The following is a 24,838-nucleotide window of genomic DNA, read 5'->3' on the forward strand; positions in this document are numbered from 1 at the left end:
TATTGTACATCAACGAACCGTATTTTTCATTTTGCGTGGTCTGGTTCATCTTTTAGTGCTCGCATTTCATTTGTCCATGACTGTACAGTAAAAGTTTCAAGATCTACTCTTCGCCCAATAGGATCACCAGTCATTTTTTCTGTTTTTTTTTTTGTTTTGTTTTGGGGACGAGTGTCTATAATAACGAGACAAAAATGCCTGTATTTACCCGCTTCGTCCCCAAAATAGCCGTCCATAGTCCGTTCTGCGAGTTTCTATAATAACGGAGCACAATTGCATGGTGATAGACCGGTCGCCGAAAATTTCGTCCATATAGCAGGGTGTCCATATTAACGGGGTCTATAATAACGAGACATGACTGTATGCTACCATTTTTTCTATGGATCCCTCAGTACCCTAGTCGGCTAAGGATCTAGATGTTTGCTTTCCCCGCAAATGTCATGAATGCCTTTTCTGGAAAATAAAGTCATCATCATCATCGTCTTCGTCGCCATCATCATCATTTTCACGCTTCCCCTTCCACCTTGTATACCCTTAAAAACCATGGGGAAAATGTAAACGCATAAAAACCCCGTGGACGCTCAACATTCAACAAATACAGTGGCACCCCCCCCTTCTCCCCCTCCCCTCATTTCATCCGCATCCTCCTCATGTATGCCTTTTCTGGAAAATAAAATAATCATCATTATTATCATCAAGCTTCTCCTCCCACCTTGTATAGTTGACTCATTTATGGTACCCTTATAACCACGGGGAAACTGTAAACGCATTAAAAGCCCGTCGACGCTCAACATTAAACAAATACAGCTAGCACCTCATCCTTCTACCCCTAACCTCGTTTAATCCGCCGCCTCATTATGCCTCTACCCATAGTTTAATTTAAACACAATGGACGTGTTAGTTTACAAAGCCAATAATTTTTCGAAGCGGATTCATGGACACTCAAGAAGGCTGCCGGGTCAGCGGTGAAATTTGTATAACAATAAACTAGACTTTTTTATAGCTGTAAACTAAGTGGGAAGAACTCAAGCAATTTACGTACCATAGCTTATTTTCAAATAAAACAATAAACTTATCGTTCGAAACACGGGGAACTTGGATGGTAGATACCGCACGTCTAAATGAAAAAAAAAAAAAAAAAAAGAAGTGTCGGTCATGCATTCTTCCCTGGCTACTAAATAAGTTTCAAATTATACAGTTTGACGGGTTGGATTCCAAAAACCAGGAACACCATAAAAATTATGTATGGAAGGAAGTTCAATCTCCAGTAGTTATATGTATAAAATTACTAAGTCGTGGAATGGTTCTTGCGCGCAAACATTATAGCCATAAAAAAGCAACGTATTGTTTTCTGCAATACTGCATTGCATTGGATGTACTTATTGTATCTTTTTTGTCTTTTTCTGTTGATTTGGTTTGTGTATTAACCTGCTTTTAAAGAGAAGCTGTTAGCCTCTAGTTGGTCGGAAAATTTCGTGTCGTAAATGAAAAACCCATGCAGGAACCAGCAATTCTCGCCTAAGACGCCGAGCGCATGCGTCAGGCTAATCAGGCATACAGCAAAGAGCTGAGTACTCGTTTTAAAAAACCACAAAACAAGCATTGTGGATGGATAAGGCGCCTGTGAACAATGGGGCCCCCCTCCCCCCCTCCCATGTGTTCCTAGTAAAGATTATGTTTGCAGATTATTTTTGAAGGCTAGGCAGGCCTAGTGTCAATAAATAGAGCAGTCCTTGCCCAAGACGCCGAGCGCACGCGTCAGCCTAGGCAGGACCCAGCATTTGCCGCCAGAGGAGCCGAGCGCAAGTGACAAGCCCGCCGAGACAACGAGAAATTTCATACCCTCCCCCATAAGCATTTGTAGTGGTTTACAACAGCTTCGCTGGACATCCGCTTTCGCAGGGCGGAATGGCGACCTTTTTCTTTCAAATAATACTTTGCTAAGTGCTACTACAGCTTGGAAAGTTTGTTCTGGCACTGTTAGCTCGTCAAAACGCGTTTTGGAACCTTGTTCTTTTTTGCAGGCGTTTTCAACTTACATGTAAAGAATGAAGGAAAGTAAAGTTGATTTTATTTAAATTTCCCCACCCATGTAGCACGATGGCGGCTGTCGTAATGGGTGCGAGATTCGCAAGAGACCGATGTGTCGGTGTATATACACCAGTTAGAGGGTACTCTACCCAGTCAAATTCCCGCGTGCAAGTAGTACTGGTGGGAGTTTAAAGAGGGCGCCAGAAGGCTGTACTTTCCGATAGACCGCGGTGGTCAGGGTGAAATGCGGTAGATAAGCGGCAAGGATAACTTACAACGCCATGACGGGTGTTCGGTATGAAATGCTGTTTCGAGAACGGGCTTCCCAATCAATCCGTGAAGTGAAAAGATGGTGTCACTCAAAAAGGGCAAGACGCAAAGAGTAGGCGTTCGTGCACGATTCAAACCTTAAACAACTTCCCGCTCGCACGCAGTGCTTGTGACAGTCCAAAGAGGGCGCCAAAATACCGTCAAAAAGCTAAGGAGGCCGTAGTCAATTAGGGTCGCTTTAATCAATGTGAAATTAATAGTCACAGTTACTGAAAGGCGGCAATGTTTCGAATGAAGTAAATGGTGTTGGATAGGTAAGGGCACTCTCCTCTATCGGCACCCTGAGTGCACGTTGCTTCTTGTGCGCGACAGGACGCGGGCATTTGGTTGTACGACGTTCGACGTACAATATTTGTCTCGGCTAGGACATTTTTCTGCACGGACAACCGTCTGACACCACCGCTATCTTTCAGTCTTTATCGATGTTCGGTGCATATCTTGATACCTATATTTTTCCATACTTTAGTCAATATTATTGAAACCTTGAAGATTTTTATGCGGGTAACACGCGGTACAGGCTCAATATAATTCTACGGATAGCGGAATACTTTAGTATTACGAATGTGATGGCTGTGCGGCCTTGATTAGAAAAGCGGGTTCCGGAGGAGAGAAAAATGGCTATAATTTAGAAAAGTTGACACCTGTAGAGCTCAAGATTTTATTTTCAGAAATACTGTCGCTTGACATGTTCAATAACCATGCGTCTCAAATTTATCACTATTTCGCGCGTTTTTTACTTGTCTTGTGTGTGCTGGCCAGCTCGTGCGCCTTGTAGATGAAGAAGTTGAGAGATAAAAGGAGGAAGAGTCGGTAAACTGCTTGGAATTCAGGGCGGTGTCCCGTCCATGTCTTCTGCCCTCTGTCAGCTTTAACGCACCGGTGGCGTTGTGCTAAAAGGCCAACTTCACATGGTACGCGCCTTACAGAGAAGTTAGCAGACAGCAAAGCTATGCGGCCAAGCCAATTCGGCAGGGCTGCATAGAAGGAAAAGGGGTTCGCGGCCAATAAAATTCCTTTCGGGGTCGCCTTGGTGTAAACAAACAACAGTCTCAGTACCCAAGCGTGGGTGCGAAATGGGTACCTGACGCATAATCTGATGGAATTTAGAATGGCTGGATTTCCAGGTTAGTGGCCCGTATGTTTGTGCAGGACGCAAACGCGGTGCGTGGGGCTTCGGATGTAATTGTCATTGCTACTACAGGCAAACTTTTTAACCAGTTTACGTGGTCGGTGCGCACTGTAGTGTTGTGCATCTACCTTAGGCCTGGAAAATTTTCAAGTGCTGGCACAGCAAGGACAAAACCTGGCCTTGTCAAGGACCAAGCCTGACGTTGTCCTTGCTTGTTTCAGCGCTACTAAACTTTAGAATATCGTAACAAGTCCAAGCTAGCGCTTTCGTGAACTATATTACACCTGGACTTAGATTGGTAGCTGTTTCTTTTTCTCCTGGTAGACCACAACTGGCCTTTCAGTGAGGGATACAAACATAAGCGTGGATCTGATATATTTGGAGTTGAGTGGAAAGAAAGGATAGCTGAGGCATGTTTCCTAGTACAAAAAAGACCCGAACACCAGATAAGATGCGGACGGGACCGACTGTAGACGTCAAATGAACGTTACGAGAGATTGAACCGTAAACTCGCCGGAGCCCCCAAAACCATGCTCCTGTGCACATCACATTACTGTGCCATTTCTTCTTCAGATTACGAAGTTCTTTTTTCTTGACAGTGCCAGTGAAAGGGTGCTTACATATCGCTTCGCCTCATTTTAAATTTGGTATGTGTCGAATAACTCTCTATCTGTTTGCGCAATATGCACAAGACGATTGTGTTTCCAAACTTTGGAATACACTTGTAGCAGGGGCAGTGATCGGCCAATTATACAGCTCCCGCAATTCATTGAACTGCTCTTGCTCGGTGCTCTTGCAGTCGGTCGTTTACGCACTGCCCTGTTTTGCCGATGTAGCATTTGCAACCAGGCAACGGTACCTTGTATACCACACCAACCTTGGAGTTAATGAACCGATCCGCGTGCTTTTTCTGGCAACCTGCTTCTTTCCTGTCCTTGTTGACAATGTTACACATTCGTGACATTCGTGCAGAAAAAAACGGCGTAGATACCACACTTCCCAGCCGCGTTCTTGAGGCAGTGCGACAACTTGTGCACATAAAGGACCACCACAGGCCGCGTTGTGCGTGACTCGGCTGTCGCGCTGAAACCCCCAAAAGATGTTTTATAAAAGAAAAAAATACAAGAAACGTTAAAAATTTCAAATTTTGCGCCACGCGACGTAGCAGCGACACAAATTGCGAATACTAAAACAATGATCAGTGTGTTAACAGCATGTTAGCATACAAATAGAACGGTCAAACGGTACGGCACGGTACGGCACGGTACGGTAAGTAAAGGCATCATTACAATCGCATAATGACGTTTTGAGGCGGTGGCTTTGGTCGCGGCCGGCAAACGCATAAACAAGTGCCTGTGACGTCCAAGGACCTGGCGTCGCCGTTGATTCATCTCTTTTCCTTAATATCTAGCGTAGTTGTTCTAATTTTGCGCTAAAATTGGCATCGTTGTTGTGGCGACAAAGCAGTCTTTTGAATCAACCAAAGTTCCATTTTGTCTTCATGGAGCCTATAATTAATGGCCGAATAACATGCGTTTTCAGGACATCGTGAGGAAGATGAGAGGGTTTGCGGGCACGCGCGAAGGCAGGCGAAGGTTTGACGCGGCATACCATGAGACAAAGGATATTGATTGCTCTTAGTATGGCCTTAATAGACGAAGCCCGTCCTACGTAGAATACCAATGTTTGGAACAGAGGCACTGGCCAGGCAAGTATAAGGGGAGACGGAAAATATAAAAGTGGATGAGAACATCGATTTCCTTTAACTGCATGTGCAGTGGTGAGGGGGAAGGCGTGCGGACGTCTAGTGAACCGGTGTTTTGGCTAGTCACAATCTGTCACAAAGTGAAGCGGAGCCTAGGATGTGAAAGTGGCGCCATAGGATTACTCATCTCGGTAGCTGTAAGTCTCACGTAAAGCAACCGAAGCAGCGACACTGTTACGGGCGGCAAAACCTCACTGCGAGCTACGGATACGGTATAGGCGATGCGTTACGCGACGCGCCACCTGCTCCTTAAAAGGAAAGAAAGTAACGTCTCTGTTTATTAAGACCAGGTTTGGAGGCGCGCTCGTGGCGGTTTTTTGAGACGTTTATATTCTAAAGCCTTAGTTATAGCTGACTGATGGATGGTCCAAATTTGTGCACCCCCAGGGCGCGTTGTGCGAGGGGGTGCACACAAAAACACATTAAACCCATTAATATAAGCAAGGTGTATTTTCCAGTCAGTGGAGTGCAATGCGTGACTCGTTTTCCCAGAAAGCCCCAGGCGCGCAATGAACCGTGTCCTGGCACCTAATGTCTCGCATACAGGAGTCCATTGAGCTAGCAGCTGGATCATCGACGCGGGTGACTGGCTGGCGCTTCATCGAAGGACGTCGGGGGAGTCAGCTCTCAGCGCCGCTGTCACGGAGGAGCTTCGACAAGTGATGAGTGACACGGCGCCAAAATGGCGGCAATGGAACGGCTGCCTCACGTATACCCTAACAGTGATTCCTGCCCCGCGTTAGCCGCAGTGAAGTCCTTAGACGCGACGTGAGATAGAAAAAAAACGACATTTGTTTCTGTAATTACCGCGCTGTCGTTGTTCTTGACGCAGAGATGTATACACGACGCGTGAGTTCAAGTGAAAGGCTACTTTGGCGCCACGCTGAGTGCAATTACGTGTGTGGTAAGTGAATGGTAAGCCAAGCCGCAATCGTTTATCTCTGAATGACATTGTGACCAGCACACGCACTCTTCTAAAATTGCATGGGCGGGAAAGCACGAGTATGCGTAGAGGTCCCTTGCAGCACCATTGAAGGATGCCAATGGAAATAGTGTGCGCCTGCAGCCGAGACATATTTTCGCTTGCTCACAAACAGGTTCACCTCAAACAGGCCGTGCAAGGAAGCGGCGCACCCGTTTGCTTTGTGTACGCCGGACTGTGTTTCATTCATTTTTAGCGGAGACGTAATACGCGCGGCACCGACAGAGACACCTTCAGTTTGCATGTTTTTATAGTAGCTTCAGAGGGGAGTTAAAATGATGAATGTGCTTTGACAATTATTCAAAACGCCGAATGATTCGCTTACGTAGCCAAATGTACTGTGAACAAGCAGTGCGGCTTGCGCTTATTGATAGCCGTAATGGTTTACTGAAGACTGGAAGCTTCCATTTTGTATCGTTGGGGGTGAATATCACCCTGTCTGTTTTACAATGGCTGATCATCACTACATTCGAACAATGCTTGGTAGAAAATATTTTATCGTAGGCACTAAGCATTTGCTCCATTATTGGCTTATTGACAAATGCCAGAAACCGGCCATCTGGCAGCAACGACGGTGTACACAAAGGTCACAAAATTAGACGAACATAGGCACCTCTTATCAAGAAACTCCTAGTCTCGAACTGGGCAGGGATGTTTGCAATCAATTGTAAATTTAGTTGTTTTCGATTAAAATAAAATTGTCCCGTCCTTCCTAACTAGCGGCCACGTTGGCGTTCCTGGTACTGGGAAGCACCTCATGCTCTTTGACGACTCGTATTGAAGCTAAGACATTTTCGCATAGAAATGTTTCTCTCACTTGTTCCTGTTGCTGTGTGCTTCCAAAAAGCCCTTGGGAACACCTTAGATTTTTTTTTATGCGTATCAAAGATAAACACTTCTTCCATCCGCAATGCAAGGACTGCCAAACGTTTGCGTCTGGTTCAATATGCGGAAGTAATTTGTAGGAAACACAGCGAGATACTGCCAGAAAAAGGGGGAGTCTTTCCTTCCGGGGCTACCAAACTCCGTTTTAATACGCGCTTCGCGACCCTGCTCCATCTTACTTCTGCGTTTATATTGGTCAATCCGATACGGTATCATGTAGTGCTCAGGCATGTCTCTGACAGAACCAATTCTGCAAGGCGCCCGCATGCATGGTAAGGCCCCTTTATACGCCCGGTGGCTTGATGCGCTTCCTCGTGGTGAGCTTTAAAGGAACTACACACCACGGCACCGTCCAACATTTGGGGGTCGACCTAGCTTCTTCCGGTGTTGCTAAGTTTTGGTAGATTTTGCTAGGCTTTGATAAGCTTGTTAGGTTTTAAATGCAGAGCATTTCTTTAACTCACATGTAGCGTCCGCCGTCCGTCCGCAACAGCTCAGCGCGCAGGTGCGCCCTCTCCCCCACTCCTCCTCTCCCGCATCACGCTACCCTCCTCGCTCTCAACAACAGGTCCGCACCCCTCCCCCTACACTATATAAAAAAATAATACTTACCGGCGCCTGGTTTCGATCCCACGACCCTGTGGGCGGAACGCAAGGTACATGGTGCTCTTCCCACTGCGCCTCAAAGCCGACACAGAATCAAAGGCTACGAACGCGCCTTATATCCTTGACTCATTCAAACTACGTCAAAAAGCTGCTGATACAACGCATTCACTACCTGTGGGCGGAACGCGAGGTACATGGTGCTCTTCCCACTGCGCCACAAAACCGACACAGAATGAAAGGCTACGAACGCGCCTTATATCCTTGACTCATTCAAACTACGTCAAGAAGCTGCTGATACAACGCATTCACTACCACCAACTCCCCAAACACTAAACGTTAACGCAATACACCCACCCCCTATGCGACGCATTTACTCGAGTCCCCCTCGCGGGGAGATGGGCCTTTTTAGATGTTCTTGCTAGGCTAGGCTAAGTGCCAAGGGGTGAGCCCAAGTTTAGCCGGATTTTACAAGGCTGTTCCAGTGTGTCCTCCACACTGACAGCGAATCCAAGGTGGAAACAAGCTAGGTCGACCCCCAGCTCCGCTGTTTCTCCAGCCTCGCACCACTAGTGCAAGCTGCGCCAGCGTTTTTGCGGTTTAGCATCCCAAAAAGGCTAGTACATTTAACATGGTATAATGAGAGGTGCGCATACGCGCGCGCTTCTTGGGAGCACACTCGAACAAGCTCGAAAGCCGGCTTCACTGCTATAATACCCTATCTGCGGTGGTGCACCCTTTACAAGCGGCGCAGTTGTTCTTGGTATTTTTTCGCTAACGCCACCGAACACAGCTGAAGCTTAAACAGCTCCGCTGGTAATAAATTATGCCAATTCATGTTGCTTTAGCATCGTGAGGCACGAAACATCCCCCGCTTCTAGAAAATGTTCAGTCCACCCGTGTAAACTGGTATAAAATACAGGATACCTCACTGATAAGTTCTAGATTCATTCGATTTTCCGTTTACTTCGCTCTCACTTCTGAGCACTAAAAATTCCCCGCAGTAAATTTTCTTCCGGGTAGTACGTTTTCCCGGATAGTACGTTTCTCCCTCGCGTTTTCTAAACCTACCAACGAGGTTCTACTGTACACACTAAACTTTTTTACACCCTTTTTGGCCAAAAAGCGTGTGGCATAAGTAGAAAAAGGGTGTTGGGAGGCCATTACACCCTCTTTCTTGAATCTCATCAATACCCTTTTCGTATCTCTACACCCTTTTTGTGTGAAAAAAATGGCGTTGATGAGTTTCAGCGCCCTTGATTTTTCTTAGGGTGTTGAAAGGGTGTGGAAAAGGTTTTGAGCTGTTGATTTATCAAGACTATGCATGCATGTATAATTGCACTGTAAAGAACAAGACGTCCCCTCATACCCTCCTGTACTCGCAAGAAATGTTCAAAAGCAAAAGAAAAAACATATCGCCTGCAATTTAGGTCCACCTCTTGGCCCAGGTTTAACTGTGGCACGTGAAACATCAATTTGAACTTTTAAAATTAAAAAGACTGCAGTAGACTCTCAATAAACGGAACTTCAAGGGACCGGAAAAATTAGTTCCGTTTAACAGGAGTTCCGTTTACTGAGAGAGATGTTCTAAGGTGCAAATTTATGTGCGTACACACTTCTAAGGGCATTTCATGGAACTCTAACCACTAGAAAGTGACTGTAGCTGATAGTTTTCAGAAAGCAAGAAAACTACAAGAAGCGTAGGCACAGCATTCACAAAGTTGATTCGGCAACAATGAGTCGCTGTGCACTACAAAATGCGTCAATTCTTTTTGTTTGAGTCCCTGCAACTGCATCTTCACGGAGGCTAGAGGCCTCAACTTCGCGAGTGCTTACGAGCCGCCGAATTTAGATGACGGCAATGTGGTAATGAGGGACGAATAGCACAACGATGGCACGAACGAGGCGACAGGAGGTGAGCCCTGTAGCCTCGGCGTCTAGAATCGAGACCGAACGACTGGAACAAGAACGGCGATGTTGCATTCGTTGCGCTAACGCGGCTAACCACTTACGAGACGACTCTTACGAGGCCAACAAGGCTAAAAAAGCATGGAGGAATAAAAAAAACAAGAACGAAACAGCCGGAACCGTAAAAAGCTGATTCTCAAGCCAGTGGATTTCACAAGAAGTTTCATTTCTGGTTCCGTTTACACGGTGATGCGGAAATTTTAGTTCCGATTACCGACAGTTTTTTTACGTTATCTGAATACAAAACCAATCAAATTCCAGGCAACTGTTCCGTTTAAGTGGCAATTCCGTTTAAGCGATTTCCGTTTATCGAGATTGTACTGTATATATTTGTGCGGCGAATAGGGTCTTCACCGACTGGAACACGCTTGGCGCTCTGTATGGTGTTGAAAGAGTGGGAAAAAAAGGGCCCATCTCCCCGCGAGGGGGACTCGAGTAAATGCGTCGCATAGGGGGTGGGTGTATTGCGTTAATGTTTAGTGTTTGGGGAGTTGGTGGTAGTGAATGCGTTGTATCAGCAGCTTCTTGACGTAGTTTGAATGAGTCAAGGATATAAGGCGCGTTCGTAGCCTTTCATTCTGTGTCGGTTTTGTGGCGCAGTGGGAAGAGCACCATGTACCTCGCGTTCCGCCCACAGGTAGTGAATGCGTGGTATCAGCAGCTTCTTGACGTAGTTTGAATGAGTCAAGGATATAAGGCGCGTTCGTAGCCTTCCATTCTGTGTCGGCTTTGTGGCGCAGTGGGTAGAGCACCATGTACCTTGCGTTCCGCCCGCAGGGTCGTGGGATCGAAACCAGGCGCCGGTAAGTATTATTTTTTTATATAGTGTAGGGGGAGGGGTGCGGACCTGTTGTTGAGAGCGAGGAGGGTAGCGTGATGCGGGAGAGGAGGAGTGGGGGAGAGGGCGCACCTGGAACGGCTGTTGCGGACGCCGAGGCACGCCGACAACGCCGGGTGACATCGTGAGTTAAAGAAATGCTCTGCATTTAATAGGTGTTCAGTTGCAAAAAAAGAACAGCGGAGCTGAGGGTCAAGCTGGTTTCTTCAGGTGATGCTACGTTTTGCTAGGTTTTGCTGGGCTTTGCGATGGGACAAGGCTACTACAAGTGCTGAAGGCCGTGGCCAAGTTTAGCCGGATTTTGCAAGGCCGTTCCAGTGTGTGCCCCACATTGACTGCGGATCCAAGGGGGAAACAAGCTAGGTTGTGAGCCCCAGCTCTGCTTTTTCTCCAGCATTGCACCACTAGTGCGAGCTGTGCCAATTTTTTGTGTTTTAGAATCCGAGAAAAGACAAGTACCTTAGAAATGGCATAGTAAGAGGTGCGGATACGCATGCGCCTTCTGTGCTCACACTCGAACAGGCTCGAAAGCCGGCTTAACTGTTATACCTATCTGCGGCGGTGCACACTTTACATGCGGCGCAGTTCGCTTTCTTTTTATTTTTTGCGAACGCCACCGAACCTAGCTCAAGCTTACACAGCTTCACTGGTAATGAATTATGCAAATTTATATTGTTAAATTCTATGACTTATTGAATATAGCAACTACCTCGCGATTAAAAAAGGTTTTTGCAAATCCCCATACTGATTAGCATATGCTCACATTAAAGTGCAATAATTTCAAAATTAGCACTAAAATATCTGGTTTTTGCGACAAGCCCACAGACTCTATCGGAGGACTTTCCTCTGCTGGATATAAAAGCAAGAAGAGCAGCTTTATTTCCAAGTAAGTATGTACTCACTGTCCCCATGCATCCTATTAGTTTTCTTGCTCAATTCATTACGGGGTCAAGAGTGACTTGTGCGTGTTGAATGTATCCGTATGTCACGCTGCGCTCTCGGCCCATCCACACGGTCATGCGTAGTTTCGCTGCCCACACCCTTAATTTAGGGTCTTCAGCAATCTTACAGTCTTTTTTAGGGTGTTCACACGAACACCTTTTTTTATCCTTATGCCCTTTTTTAGCCAAACACCTTTTAAAGGTGTGCGCCATGGGACAAGATTTTTACACCCTTTCTGGCCAAAAAGGGTGTAAAAAAGTTTAGTGTGTACCGCGCTCACTTTGCAGCCTTTGAGCCACGACCAACTTGTACTCGCTCGTGAGGAAGTTGGGGTTGAATAGCAGCAAAAGATTGCCACACCGATGAACTGAACAGCCAGTCTCTTCGCGCCAAGAACGGCGGCACACCCAGGAGTCGTGGCCGTCTGCGCTGCGGAGAGTTCGTGGATACGACGTCACCTCAGTAACGGGGACTCGCAGGCACAGGCATGGCGGCGTACACACACGGTTGCCGGCATGTGCGCCACGCCAGTGAATACAACCTATAGGACTGATAAGCAGAAACTTTGTAACTCGCTGCTTCCTCATAAATGCGCCAACAAAAACAACGGAGGAATGACACTGCGCTTACTGATTGATTGATTGACTTCATCCAATGAGAATTGAAAGGTTCTTCGAAGCAATCGTTCCCACGGGCTTGCGCACGTGCGAAAAACAGCAGCATTTTATGGCACGACACGCTAAAAGTGATCGTGTGTGGTAGGCTTATTAAGTGCGATGCACTTTATAAGCGACCCCGAACCTTCCGCCGTCCGCATTGCTCCTCCTCCTCTCCCCTAGCAACGGCGCGAGGAGCGGAGAGGAGCGTCTGTAGCAACGGCGCAGCGACGTCACACCCCACGTGACCCGCGCGCGCTCCGCCTCCCGCGCCGTGGCTGCGCGCGCCCGCGCCGGCTCCCGCACCGCTCCTCGCGCCGTGACGTCACACTCCCACGTGACCGCGCGCTGGCGCCTTTGCGTCTGCTCCCCCTCTCCTCGCGCCGTGACGTCACATGCTCTGCAGCTGGCGCGCCTCTCCCCTCGCCTGACAGCTCCCCCTCGCCGGTACTGCGCCTCTCAAGGCGATGGCAGAATTACTACGCCGTGTACTCTCGGCGCAAGAAATGCATTCGCACATCCTCACGATTCCCTTCGGGGAGGTGGGGGCAATTTTTTTTTATTTTAGATTTTAATATTAGTGTACTGCGCATATATACACTAATACTCTGGGCCGGACGCGAGTGACATGGTGCCGATCAGCCTTTCGCGATATATAAAGCGTCGTGTCACTTCATCTTACGGGACGCGAATTTCGCTACACGAGACCGAACCCGCCATTATATTTGAATGGTATTCAAAGCAGCTAACACGGGCGCTAAAATGTAGCAATGACGTCTGTCCCTGTGTGCGTCTGTGGGGGGAGGGCTGTCTTTCTACTTTTTCTTTCGTATTCACTATCAGTCAGTATCTTCGCACGATTGCTTATACGATGCGTCCTCGTCGGGAAAGCAGCTGTGGTCAAGACGGCCCATGGATGCCAGTGAATAGATAACCACTTCAACATGATATTCATATCAATGCTCCCAATGTTGTTCTCTCTTTCTTTCTCTCTCTCTCTCTCTCTCTCTCTCTCTCTCTCTCTCTCTCTCTCTCTCTCTCTCTCTCTCTCTCTCTCTCTCTCTCTCTCTCTCTCTCTCTCCCCCCCTAACACTCGATGCATTACTCGGGCAATCATCCACATTTGAGGTTTTGAAGATGAGACGAAGGGTCTCGATTTTACTCCAAATGCCCTTTCTCACAAACGTGTGGAACGGGATCACGTATGCTACGCCACTGTCGCTCGCATCAAAACGCGACATTACGTGCTTACCAAAACACCTTCGCATTGCCCCAGCGTTGTGTTGACGATATTGCTCTAAGCAGGGTGCGAGGAGAGCCGGTCTTTGCCTCTCTCTTATAAATAATTTGCTTTGTGCCAGGCGGTTTTCCTATCGTATACGTGCAACACAGCGTGGCCTAAGCCCGATGTTGCTAAGCGATCACGGGTAAAGAAGGCGACACACTCTGCGGACGGCCAGGCGAGAGGACGCGGACAAGGATATGCATGCATGGTGACGTGCGCTCGGGCGCCGAACAAACAGAGCCCGGAAAGCTCGGCAAACAGAGCCGCAGCGCGGGGTCCGCGCACCTAGCTGCCACTCAGGACGAATGGCCCTTAATGAGGCCGCTAGCGGCGCTGGTTGCAGAGCTTCGTTGCGGAGCTCGTGCCTTGGAGTGCGCGGACGGTGAGTTCTTGTCAGTGGCCGCAGGCTCAATCTCGGCAGCTACTTCGACTCGCCCGTCACGTTAGCCGTAAGCCCAATGGTCCCGCAGAGACACACGGGCACAAAACATTTCCGCTGCTCGGCCACCAAGGAGATACAAAGGAGAGGAGCGACCGACAAAGGTCGGAAAGGATGGGGAAATAATGAAGTCTTCCCCGGGATCCATCAAGTTAATGACCGCCGAGAAACGTCACGTTGCGAGGAGCGCGCTCGCTGGAGCCAGACCCACCGCGCTGTCCTCTCGATTGGGAGAAGAGGCCAGCTTGCTGACGGCGCGCGCTGCACTCTCTCTGAGTGAGGTGACGACAGCCCGCCCGCAACAAACAGCCAGCCTCTGCGTTTGGCGCCAGGGTATACTTCGTTGCAGCCAGAGGGTGCTTTTCACACGCCACAAGGGGAGGTGCACCTACGAGCGAACAAGCCGCAATGCAGTTACGCCGAGCAAACTGTGCAGGAGCGCTCCACGGCATTCTTCTGCTGCGTGGTCGTCGCCCAAGTTACATGAATGCACATGGCTGCCCAACAATAGTCCTGCACTTCAGAGCTAATTGTCTGCGTTAGTGATTTACTATAACATTTTTCTACAGGTGGTTGGGGGGGGGGGGGGGGGGGGGCAAAAACTGCGGGTAAACTTCTCCATCAACGTTGCGATCTTTTTTGTTTTTGTTTTTGTTGTTGTTTTGATATGTATACATAACTTGCTCGTGATGTCACCACCGCCCTTTCTTATGCACTGCTAACAGCTTCCCTAGCACTGCTCGAGATAAGAGCACCAGTAAGTTCACAGCCTTTCGCCGTCCACGCGGTTCACCAACATGGCAGCTATCGTGACGTCAGTGCAAGCTATGTATTCTTAAGCTTTATTTTAACCAGGCAGACCAGCTACTATCGCAAGGTAGCGGCGTGAAAGCTTTCGCTCACGGTCTGGGTGAGATGATCGTACTAAACTTCAAGCTACAGAACATAACTGTAACGCACCTAACTACAAGGAGCTAGGAAGGAAAGCGAAATTTCTGTTCGGTAATGAAGGGCTGCGAAGTGCTGTACACGACGCACTTCACAGCGAGTTACCTGAGGAACTTGGCGTCGTATTTGGCATCGTGACAATATACACGAGAGGAGACCTTAGAGCGCACACACGGGCCGCTTGTGACGTGGACTGTAAGGTGGATACGGATACACGTTCAGCCGTCTCACTTAGGATATGGTACTGTTCGTGAAATGAAACTTCGTTAAAATAAATTCTACTAATCTCTGGTTAACACTGATAAAACAACTGCAATTAGCGGGACTCCTTATAGCAACGTTTCACCTGAAGGTCTGTCGTGCTTTTTTCTTAGAGTTCCACAGCACGCGTACGATGAGCTACATGATTTGCATGGTCTCGTCCAGCCCGTTCATGCTAAGGCACACGATACAGGCGCAAACATCTTATCCTATACAATTTCTACACAGAAAGGAAAGCAGATGCAGTGTATTTATTGCAGGTACGCCGACCATGCGTTTCAATCTTGATATACAGGCGTCACGACTGTGATGTTGTGGCGTGCCGCGGAAACGGAAAAAATGGTCCCGGAAAAAATGGTCCCGGAGAAAATGGTCCCGGAGAAAATGGTCCCGGAAAAAATGGTCCCAGTGACCATCTAGGAAAAAATGGTCCCATGGCCCAGCCAACGTGTTTCCCTTCAAGTTAGTCCGATCTGAACTTTGTTGCGGTTTGATTTTGTCCCTTTGCGTTTTAGCTAAAGGTTTGAGAAAGATGGAATGCTTTAATATAAGGGGCCGAAATTAACGCCTTTGGAGGCTAAAATCTAACAAAGAAAATTGGGTAGACAGACGGACGGACGGACGCTTTGATGGATGGATGGATGGATGGATGGATGGATGGATGGATGGATGGATGGATGGATGGATGGATGGATGGATGGATGGATGGATGGATGGATGGATGGTAGGGCTGAGCATGGATTAAACATTTCAATGCAAGTAATTGGATTAAAACCGCACAAGCGACTGCGAGGCCTGGAACCGTCGGTTGAGTAGCTTAGTCGAACACAGCCATCTCAGTGTCTGGAAGGTCATAGAAGCTCTACGCTGCGAGGTTTCGTCAGTATCTGTGAAAATTGCACAAAAAGCCGTGGGAGCTCCATCAAAGAAGCGCACAGCGTCGTCCCGGGGCTAGGACATTTCGGTTCAAGGCATATCGGTGCAGGGCGTTTCGGTGCAGACATTCCGGTGTACGGATATTTCGCGTACGTACATATCGGTGTATGGATACCGTTTCGCTGCACGGACACCTCCGTGCGCAAACATTTCGGCGACCGAATTATCGTGTGCTTGCTTGTTTGAAACAGCCATTATATTTTTATTTTCGCTTAACATGGGTTATAGACAACAATATAGCGCAGCGCTTGCATTTTTAGATTGGTGCCGTCTTCAATTTTTTTCGGGTATTTTTAGAAACTGAACATTTCTATATTTTTCTTTAATACCTCGTTCATTTTAGCAAGACAAACGTTCTTGGTTCGATTAACCGGCTTTACTCGAACAATACTTTTTCGTCCCTTGGGTTCGGGACCAATTTTTCTGGGACCATTTTTTTCCTACCTTGGATTTGGGACCATTTCTTCCGGGACCATTTTTTCCGGGACCATTTTTTCCTACACCCGTTTGCAGCCTCGGCAAACAAGATGGCAGGCAGTTGGGTATGCAAGGGTCCCCGGAGCTGGTGAAGCACTCGGAAGTAGAGGGAATAAAAATACGAAGGGGCTCGAAACCTGTAGCAACGATGTAGACCGGACGAAGGAAAAACCGTAAAACTCTGCCTACTACGTGAGACTGCCGCCTGTACAACGACTCACGCCCGCACGCACGCACGCACGCACGCACGCAAGCACGGATGGACGGACATACTCTGCAATGAGCTTTCTGCTGCTTCCGAAGAAGCGGACATCGGCTAAGATGTTTTGAGCCCGCAACCTCCCCATCGCGATAGTTTATTTACCATGTTAAAAACGCGCTTCAGGACCCGTTTAACTATCGCATTTCGAGTAATGTTTAATTAAAACCGCGGTTTATTGTACAGGCGGCAGTCTCACGCAGTAGGCAGAGTTTTACGGTTTTTCCTTCGTCCGGTCTACATCGTTGCTACAGGTTTCGAGCCCCTTCGTATTTTTATTCCCTCTACTTCCGAGTGCTTCACCAGCTCCGGGGACCCTTGCATACCCAACTGCCTGCCATCTTGTTTGCCGAGGCTGCAAACCTATCGAAGCAAGTGTCGAGAAAGGGCGGCTGTGCATGAGGGGGTCGCGGACACGCGCCGTTCGAGCGACGGTGCGCCTCCAACTCGGCCAGAGGAGACAGCTGAGGGCCTCGGGATGGCCTCCCGCCCTTAGGCCGTTCAACCTCGAAGCGTCGGCAGCTCGCCGTCCCCTGGTTGTTCGTTTCAAAGCGGAGCGTCGTCTTCTAGCCTTTTGGCCCGAGGAGCTGCCTGGAAAAGAAAGGATCCCGCGCAGTGTCAAAAGTGCCTCCGGAGGCAGGCGCAATAAAAAAGGCCTCCCCAGCCAGTCTTCCTTTAGTGGGCGCCATCTCCTCTCTGCCTGCTGTTTCCTTCACGGCGCGCTCTACTTTTAGGGATTGTCTCTTAGGCCACCAAGCACTTTGGCTTCGGAGTTCTGCCAGCGGGTGGAGTGAAGCAAGTCAAACCAGAGAAAAAACTTCGACGCTTCACCGCTGGTGTAGGTCGTAGTGCGCTTCCCGGCGCGACTGTGCAACTGAGCTGACGAGAGAGAGAGAGAAAAACAAAAAGGAGAGACAGAGATATTAAAAAAAAGAGCGGCTTCAGAAGAGACGCAGCGTTCGGGACGGCCGTGTGCACCAAGGGAAAAGAATAAACGAAAAGGCGGAGTTAGCGCACTTCGGAAACGTAAAAGCCCACGCAGCCGACGCGTCTGTCGTCGGCTCGACGACAAAATGGACGGAGTGCGAACTTCTGTCACGACTCCCAGAGAACTTCTGCAGATTTGGAGCCGCCAAAATAGTGCGCACCGGCTGGTCGAGCGGCAGGATGCAAGGGTGGGAGTGCCAGTCAATACACGCGATGCGGATGGAAGAGGGCTAAAAAGTTACCCAGGATATACCGTCGCTCATTTTCCAGCTTCCCCAAAGGCACGCCGAAGGCACTACTAGACATACAAGTCCCGTGAGCTCAGCTCTGGAAGGGGGAATTTTCCTTGGGCGCTTCTGTTGGCGGTATGTGGGAAGGATAACAACAAAAAGAGGAAGCTCAGAGCAACAACACAAAACAAGGCAAACCAAGGGGTACATATAAAGTAAAACTAAGAAATGCTTTATTCAGTTGGGATTTTCGAGAGCGCCATACCTGTTTAAATACTTATAACGCAGGTTTGCTCATACGGCGGCGCACCTGCTCTAGGCGCGAGGGAGCACGGACGCAGTGGGTTTGCTCCGCTCTAGCTCGAACGTTGTAAGCAGCTCGCTTCAATGCTTTGCCGCTACCTACACTGGAATCGCGAACAAATTGTACGGATAGCCTAGCAAAAATTCAGCCGCTCTGCCTAACACAGTGTACTCTGCTAGCAACCCCATTTGTGTTCTCCTGTGTTCCCTTGTCGTGCCTCGTCTGTCGTCTTGTCTTGCTTCCCATGTGCTTAGCGGCTGAGGATTTATTCTTATTAACGGCAGGGCAAGCGCAACTCAGGGCTCAACTTCATTCTTCGAAAGGCTTCTAAAGTTCTATTCAGAAATCGTAGCAGGACACGGCATAAGAGAGTAGGGACGTGCTTACCCAGGACACTCCAGAAATGATTGAACAATGACACGATATTTAACGTCAGTAAATATGCCGCAGAAGTTTTGCTCGGAAACAGTCGTTGGTAGCCACTTTCGGCAAACATGGTGCCTGTGTAACAAAAAGCCCGAAGATCCGGGAAAATCTGTCTGAAAATCCACAGGCGCAGAATCATTGCGGCCTGACCCTTGCATCTGCCATTTTGAAAACGAGACTGGCATTCAAAAAGACGCCTCCTGAAGTGTCGAACGTGGCCACTATGGAGTGTACCAGACGAAGTCTGGAGTACCAACGCTGAATAGCCCACATACAAAGATTTTTCTTGTTTAGAACGTGCAGCAGGTAAGCATACAGACAACAAGATCTAACATTGCGTTTCACTGCTCTTCCAAACAAGTGCGTATTGGTCAAGGTTAACTGTTGTACACGCCATCTATAATCTATGCCTATCGATATGTGCAGTTTTTAACTCTCAAGCACCAGCAAGCTAGCTGCACTATGTATATAGACCTACATACCAGTGAGCGCCGCCATAGTGTTTTTGGTGTCCGCCTTACTTTTTTTTTCCTTTTTTGACCGGTAAAGCCACCGTACATGAAAAGTCCCGCATTTGCAAGTCTACTTCTATCCGCCATACTATAAGATATAGTCGAACAGACTGTTGGGCAAGTTGGTGCATATTTGGTAAAACTTAGAGCGCGATTTAACAAGGACGATGGAAAGAAGACCAACACAAGCGCTTGTGTTCGTCTTCTTTCTATAGTCCTTGTTAAATCGCGTTCTAAGTTTTACCATATAAGATATAGGTTTGCCCAGCATCAAGCAGCCGCTTCTGCGCTCCTGGCATTCACGTAGCCCTTTTTTACCAACGGCTCGCTGGAAACTACGAAGGTTCGCGCCGATGGGTCGATACTTCGACACCATGTAGAGTGCGGATTCTGAAAGGAAACGCAGTATCCAGCTCCACTCATCTAACCTTGCAAGAATTGAACACGAAGCTAAGCACGGCAAGAAAAAGGGAGGAAACAAACAACCGAAGTTGAAACTTTCAGCGCACTTTGTCCATAAGGATAATCGCCAGAGTGCGTTGGTTCTTCTTCGGGCTTTGTATGTGCTTCACGCAGCGCGCATCACGGGAAGGGGAACTCGGGGGAACAGCCGGGGTCAAGGGAGAACAGGTGTTGTGACGACGGGCCCGCCTCTTCCGTGCGGCTCTCCGACACCCGGGGATCTCCGGTGAGGGGTCGCTCCCGAGTTTCAGCAGCGCACGCAGGAGCAGCGCACGGGAAGCGTGCATTGTTCGTGCGGTTGAGGGGGAATAATAATAACAGTAAAAAGAACCGCGGCGATCTCCAGAGGGCCCGGCGGTGCTCCCCCCCAAGCCGATTGCCGCTTCCTTTCGTATTGAGAACATCACAAAGTGCTCTGCCCTCCACCCCCCCCCCCCCCTAGTTCCCCCTGCAGCCACGCCCCTCCAGTCCCCCCCCCCCCCCCCCCCCCCAGCGCCATCTGTCGCGTGCACCGCTCGTGACCGCCAGCGGGCTGCAGCTGCCACCACCGTTGCCCCTGCCCCCGCCGCAGACGCAACGCCGTGCGGTTGCGGCGGCGCCACTGTGCACGCACACGATTGAGTAGCAGCACAGAGCAGCAACACACCCCTCGAGTATTGCGTACCTGGACGCATGTTCTTGAAAGAGTGCCCCACTGTTTCGAGGACACACTCGTAATATGAAGTTGTTCTGTACGTAAATCAGAGTTAATGTGCCGAAAGAACGAAAACACAAATACTTATAATTACGTTAGAAGCCCACTTGCAATTTGTGGTCCACGCAGAAAAAACTAAATACAGAACCGAGGTTCAAATTGTATTTTCGCGCAGAACTAGCACCTGGGCTATGCAGAGGCGTTCAGGTTCTGTATGGTTAATTTCCATCAAAACCATGGGTGTTTTTCCGTTTTTTTTTTTTTGTCTCTCTCTCTCTCTCCCTTATCAGAAACGGTGTTTTTCGGCGTCTGAGTTCAGTGCTCGAAAAAAATCGGTTTTGATCGGGCACTGTGTTGTATTGTGACTGCGAACCTTTAAAGCTATAGATTATGTTTAGTAATGCAAAATCATTATACGGCCCATTCTGCTAAAATTCGACGTCAGCGTCATCGGCGTGACTACAGTGGTACAAAAATTCCCATTGGCTGCGAAGGCGGGTATTTGCCAGCCGAACGTCCCTTTTCTGCGACGCGACATGTGGCCGTGCACAGAAACATGTATTGGGTGCGAACAGAGGTATGCGACGGCCTAGTGTCCCCAGTGTCTGCGACGCATGATATGACCACGAACGCCGCAATGCGCCTGCCTGACGCCCGTACTAATGTATGCTACGGTCGGATGCCAGGCCTAAAGTTACGCCTTGTGATCTAACGTCGTCAACCGGTACCCGCGGTTTCGTGTTGAATGAGGGAAGCTTTGCTTGGCGCGTTTTTAGGCTCATTGGTAAGGTTACGTAACGGTACACGAGGCTCAATATAGGCGCACAGTGATAGCTTAAAAAATTTGCCAGGTTACTTCCGTCATATCGGCGACCAACGAAACGTATTCTCGTTTTTCATCGATTGCACTTTTTTTAATTCCGTGATATATCTTAAACTGATTCCAAGCAATAGACCGCATTCGAAAATAGCACAGATGAAGTTCAAATTTAAAATTGGAACAGTCTCGTGTGAAAGCAAGCGCAAAGAGTACTGTGGATATCGAGTACATACTCCAGGAATGAAGCATTCAACGCGCACGTAAATAATTAAGAAGACAGGCGCTTAAAGAACGTATTAAAGACGCTTGACCAAATTTACAACCGTTTACCCACATAACGCTATCAGAAAAAGAACTCGCGAGGTGACTTAATTAGCAGTAATACATATTTAGCAGTGGCGTTACACGCCAAGCTAAGAGAATGGGGCCCTGCACAGGGTAGCTTAGGCGGGCTCGTCTCCTTCGTATATTTTAGGTTAGATCGGTACTCAGGTAAAAAAAAAAAAAAAAAAAAACGTTTGCCTGGATTATCCCGTTATCATCTCTAAAATAACGCAACACAATGGAAATGCAAGGAGAATTTACATGGATAGCTAAACCCATTTAAAGAATCAATGAAAATCTTGACGGTACTTGAATACCTGAGCGGGAAAGTAAGACAGGTATTAAAAAAGAACTTTACTGCATTCGAAATATAGCCTTTTCAAAATAGCCGGCTCCTGGCATGACAGTTGTAACGCCAAGATAAATCAAAGAAGTTATATAGCGACGAAAGTAAAGGAGAAGGTGGCAACTGGGCTGTTGCCTTCCCTCACTTCACCTGTGATTAAATCAGCCAAGTTGGCGCGATTAGCTGAGGCCTACGAAAGCAGCCGCCAAATTAAATATTTTGTGGCCTTACAGTTAGAACATGTCGTGGTTTAAACTCAACATAACGCTATTTTACGGGGATAACACGAGTAAGAAACGGCTACATCCGGAAATGTGCCATAAATGAACATTAATCGGAGGCGATCACTCAATCACTGCGACCGAATGCCTCGCTCTATATAGCTTGAGTTTCCCGTAACAGAATACTCGCACGAATTAGTTATTCCCTGAAAGTTTCTTGAATGTGAGCGAGAGGGAGAGAACAATATTTAGTGTGTCTGGCGATGCCAGCTGAGCTTTGATGCCCAGTTTGCTATGCCAGATGAATGTGGTGATTATGTTGATGATCATGGTGATTATGATTAGGTTGATGCGAATGGATGCGCTCATCCTCTTTTTCTTGCGGCATTGGTTCTGTAGTTTGGGCACTGCAGCCATAATCTCTTGAAGATTCACGTGCTTCCTGTATTCAAGGATTTATACACCCCCCCCCCCCTAGCACCCCCCAACACCTTCCCAGAAGGACTTCGACACCCCCCCCCCCCCAAAAAAAAAAAACAAAAAAAAGATTCCACAACCACCCTGCCTAGGGATTTATACAACCCCCCAAACATCCCACCGACACCCCCCCCAAAATCGAAATTCTGCATAAACCCCTGCCTGTATTTGAACAGGAGTCTCTACCACGTCGGTATACCTCAGCCTGTCGTTGTCCCGATTGCTTCTACCAGTTAAAATTCCGGGCTCTCTAAATGATCGCTTTCTGCAACTGCCAACGACTGCTTAAAAAATGGTGCTTTAACCGAAATTTTGCTTTTGCCACTTCTAAAACCCTTGGGTTAAGCGGCTGCCGAAAGTTTTTCTCGCTGCTACGCATTTGGTTCGACGCAAAATGGACATCGCTCGTTTTTACATAGAAACTGGAACCCATGGACGGAAGGTTGGTAGTACGTAGCTCCTCGGAATGGGCCAAGTGCAGTTGAGAAACTGGTCCATTTTGAATAGGTTCGTTTCGTGCTTCGACAAGTAGTTTGCGCGCCGTTAACGTTTCCTCCTACAGGAACAGCTCGCTCACAAAGTCTTGTTTATACACAGAGGTGATCTGAAAGTTACGGATCCTAAATTTGCATTTAATAACGAGAGGATCCACGTAAAAAGGGCGGTTTTGGAAGTCTGTCACAAGATGTCACATCCGGCTTTGTGGTGCAGTGGCTAATACGCTGTGCTGTGACGCCCGAGGTCGCAGGTGCTGTTCCCAGCCCCTGACGCTATATTTAGTATGGCTATGAAATATAAACACGCCGGTGTGTGCCAGGTTTCGGTGCACCTTACAGAAGCTCAGGTCGTCTAAATTTTTTCGCAGCCCTTCACTGCGGCGCACCTCTTAGCCAAGGCGTAGTTTCAGCGCGTGAAAACCAATTGGAACTTCAGCCGCTCTTTTCCAATAGGAGAGAGGGACGGGCATGAAGAAACCAGTAAAAACTTCCCTCGGCTATTACGGAAATAAATGAAGAGTCTCCAGCCGGCTGAACCCACGAGCATGACATAAAGAAGCCAACTCAAAGCAGATGTACGAGTGAACGTCATTCTTTGCTCTAACGTCTCACTACTATATACAGCCGGCCGAGTGGTCGTCCGTTCGTGGCGCAAGAGGATACGCTAAGGACGCCCTGGCGGGGAAACGAGAACGATTCTCGACGGCAAACTGCCCAGCTTCATGTTGTCTTCTGTTTGTCTCTTTTGACGGTGTAGGAGAAGCAATCACGCTTAAGAGTGCGTGGCTATTCTGGGGCAGCCCGAGCCCACCTGAACCCCAGATGGAGCGGTGCCGGCCGTGGAGGCGAATCTCGAGGTGCCCACCTGCTCACCGTGGCGGGGGTGGGCACGTGCGAGCCACGTGTCGCCCGCAGATGTCACCGGCACGCGTCGGGCACGTGACCCGTGTTCTAGGCACGGGAGCCACAACAACAACAAGGCTCGGCCAAGGAAATCGAGGAGCGTCTTCCGCCACGCCTTGCTCCTTGGCACTGCCGACGTCGCGGCAACAACAGGGAGCGTGAAAGACGTGCGCTCTCGCCGCGGGAGGTGCGGCTCAGCCCTTCAGCGGCAGCACGCGTTCGAGGCGCCCCAGGACGGAGGGCCTTTAAACATGCGGCACGCGGCCATTCAGGTGCACGCCCGAGACTTCCGACAGCCATCTGCTCCTGACACGAACAGAGAGCGTGGCTTCTCCGATCGGCTCCCAATGAATGCCCCCGCCTCTCGTGGCACGGGCGCTCTCCTTTTTCGCATCTCTCTTCTTCTTCCCGGACCGCTCTTTCCCTTGGGGGGTGCCCACTAACCTCAACGCGCACAAGCCGGTCCAAAACTCAATCCCGAGAACACGATTTGAGGGCTGTTTACTGTCCGCCCGGGCCCGTAAAAAAGGAGGAAGAAATAAAAACCAGCTGACGCGCAATGCGCAGGAAAGCGTCGTCCAAGACAACAACAGCAGGTGAAGAGTACGACTAACCAGCGGCGCGTTTTATTTTCCTTTACCCTCGAGGGGCAAAGGTGTTTGCATTTTTGTTGCTGGCGCTCGCGTCTCAAGAAAGAAAGGTACGCCAGAAAACGGCAGCTGCCGTCTGCCCCACGTCGCCGTGCCAGATTGAAAACAGAAAGAGAGAAAGAGGAACCCGGCACGCGACGGCCTCACTTTGGATGGCGAGGCGTCCACGGCCTTCGGACAACGACCGTGTGTGCCCTTCCTCCAAACAGCCACCAAAGTCAGCAACAGCGAAAACGGCTTCTCTCCCTTTA

General features: G+C 48.8%; 1 protein-coding gene across 2 annotated transcripts in view; it reads right to left on the reverse strand.

The window, feature by feature from the left end:
• Positions 1 to 24,838, reverse strand: part of LOC144155632 (uncharacterized) — a 552,497-nt gene that overhangs the window by 24,929 nt on the left and 502,730 nt on the right. The window lies entirely within an intron of this gene.

This window comes from Haemaphysalis longicornis, unplaced genomic scaffold (assembly GCF_048455015.1).
Source record: "Haemaphysalis longicornis isolate Haplotype H1 unplaced genomic scaffold, Haemaphysalis longicornis Haplotype H1 scaffold_1, whole genome shotgun sequence".
Taxonomy (NCBI): domain Eukaryota; kingdom Metazoa; phylum Arthropoda; class Arachnida; order Ixodida; family Ixodidae; genus Haemaphysalis; species Haemaphysalis longicornis.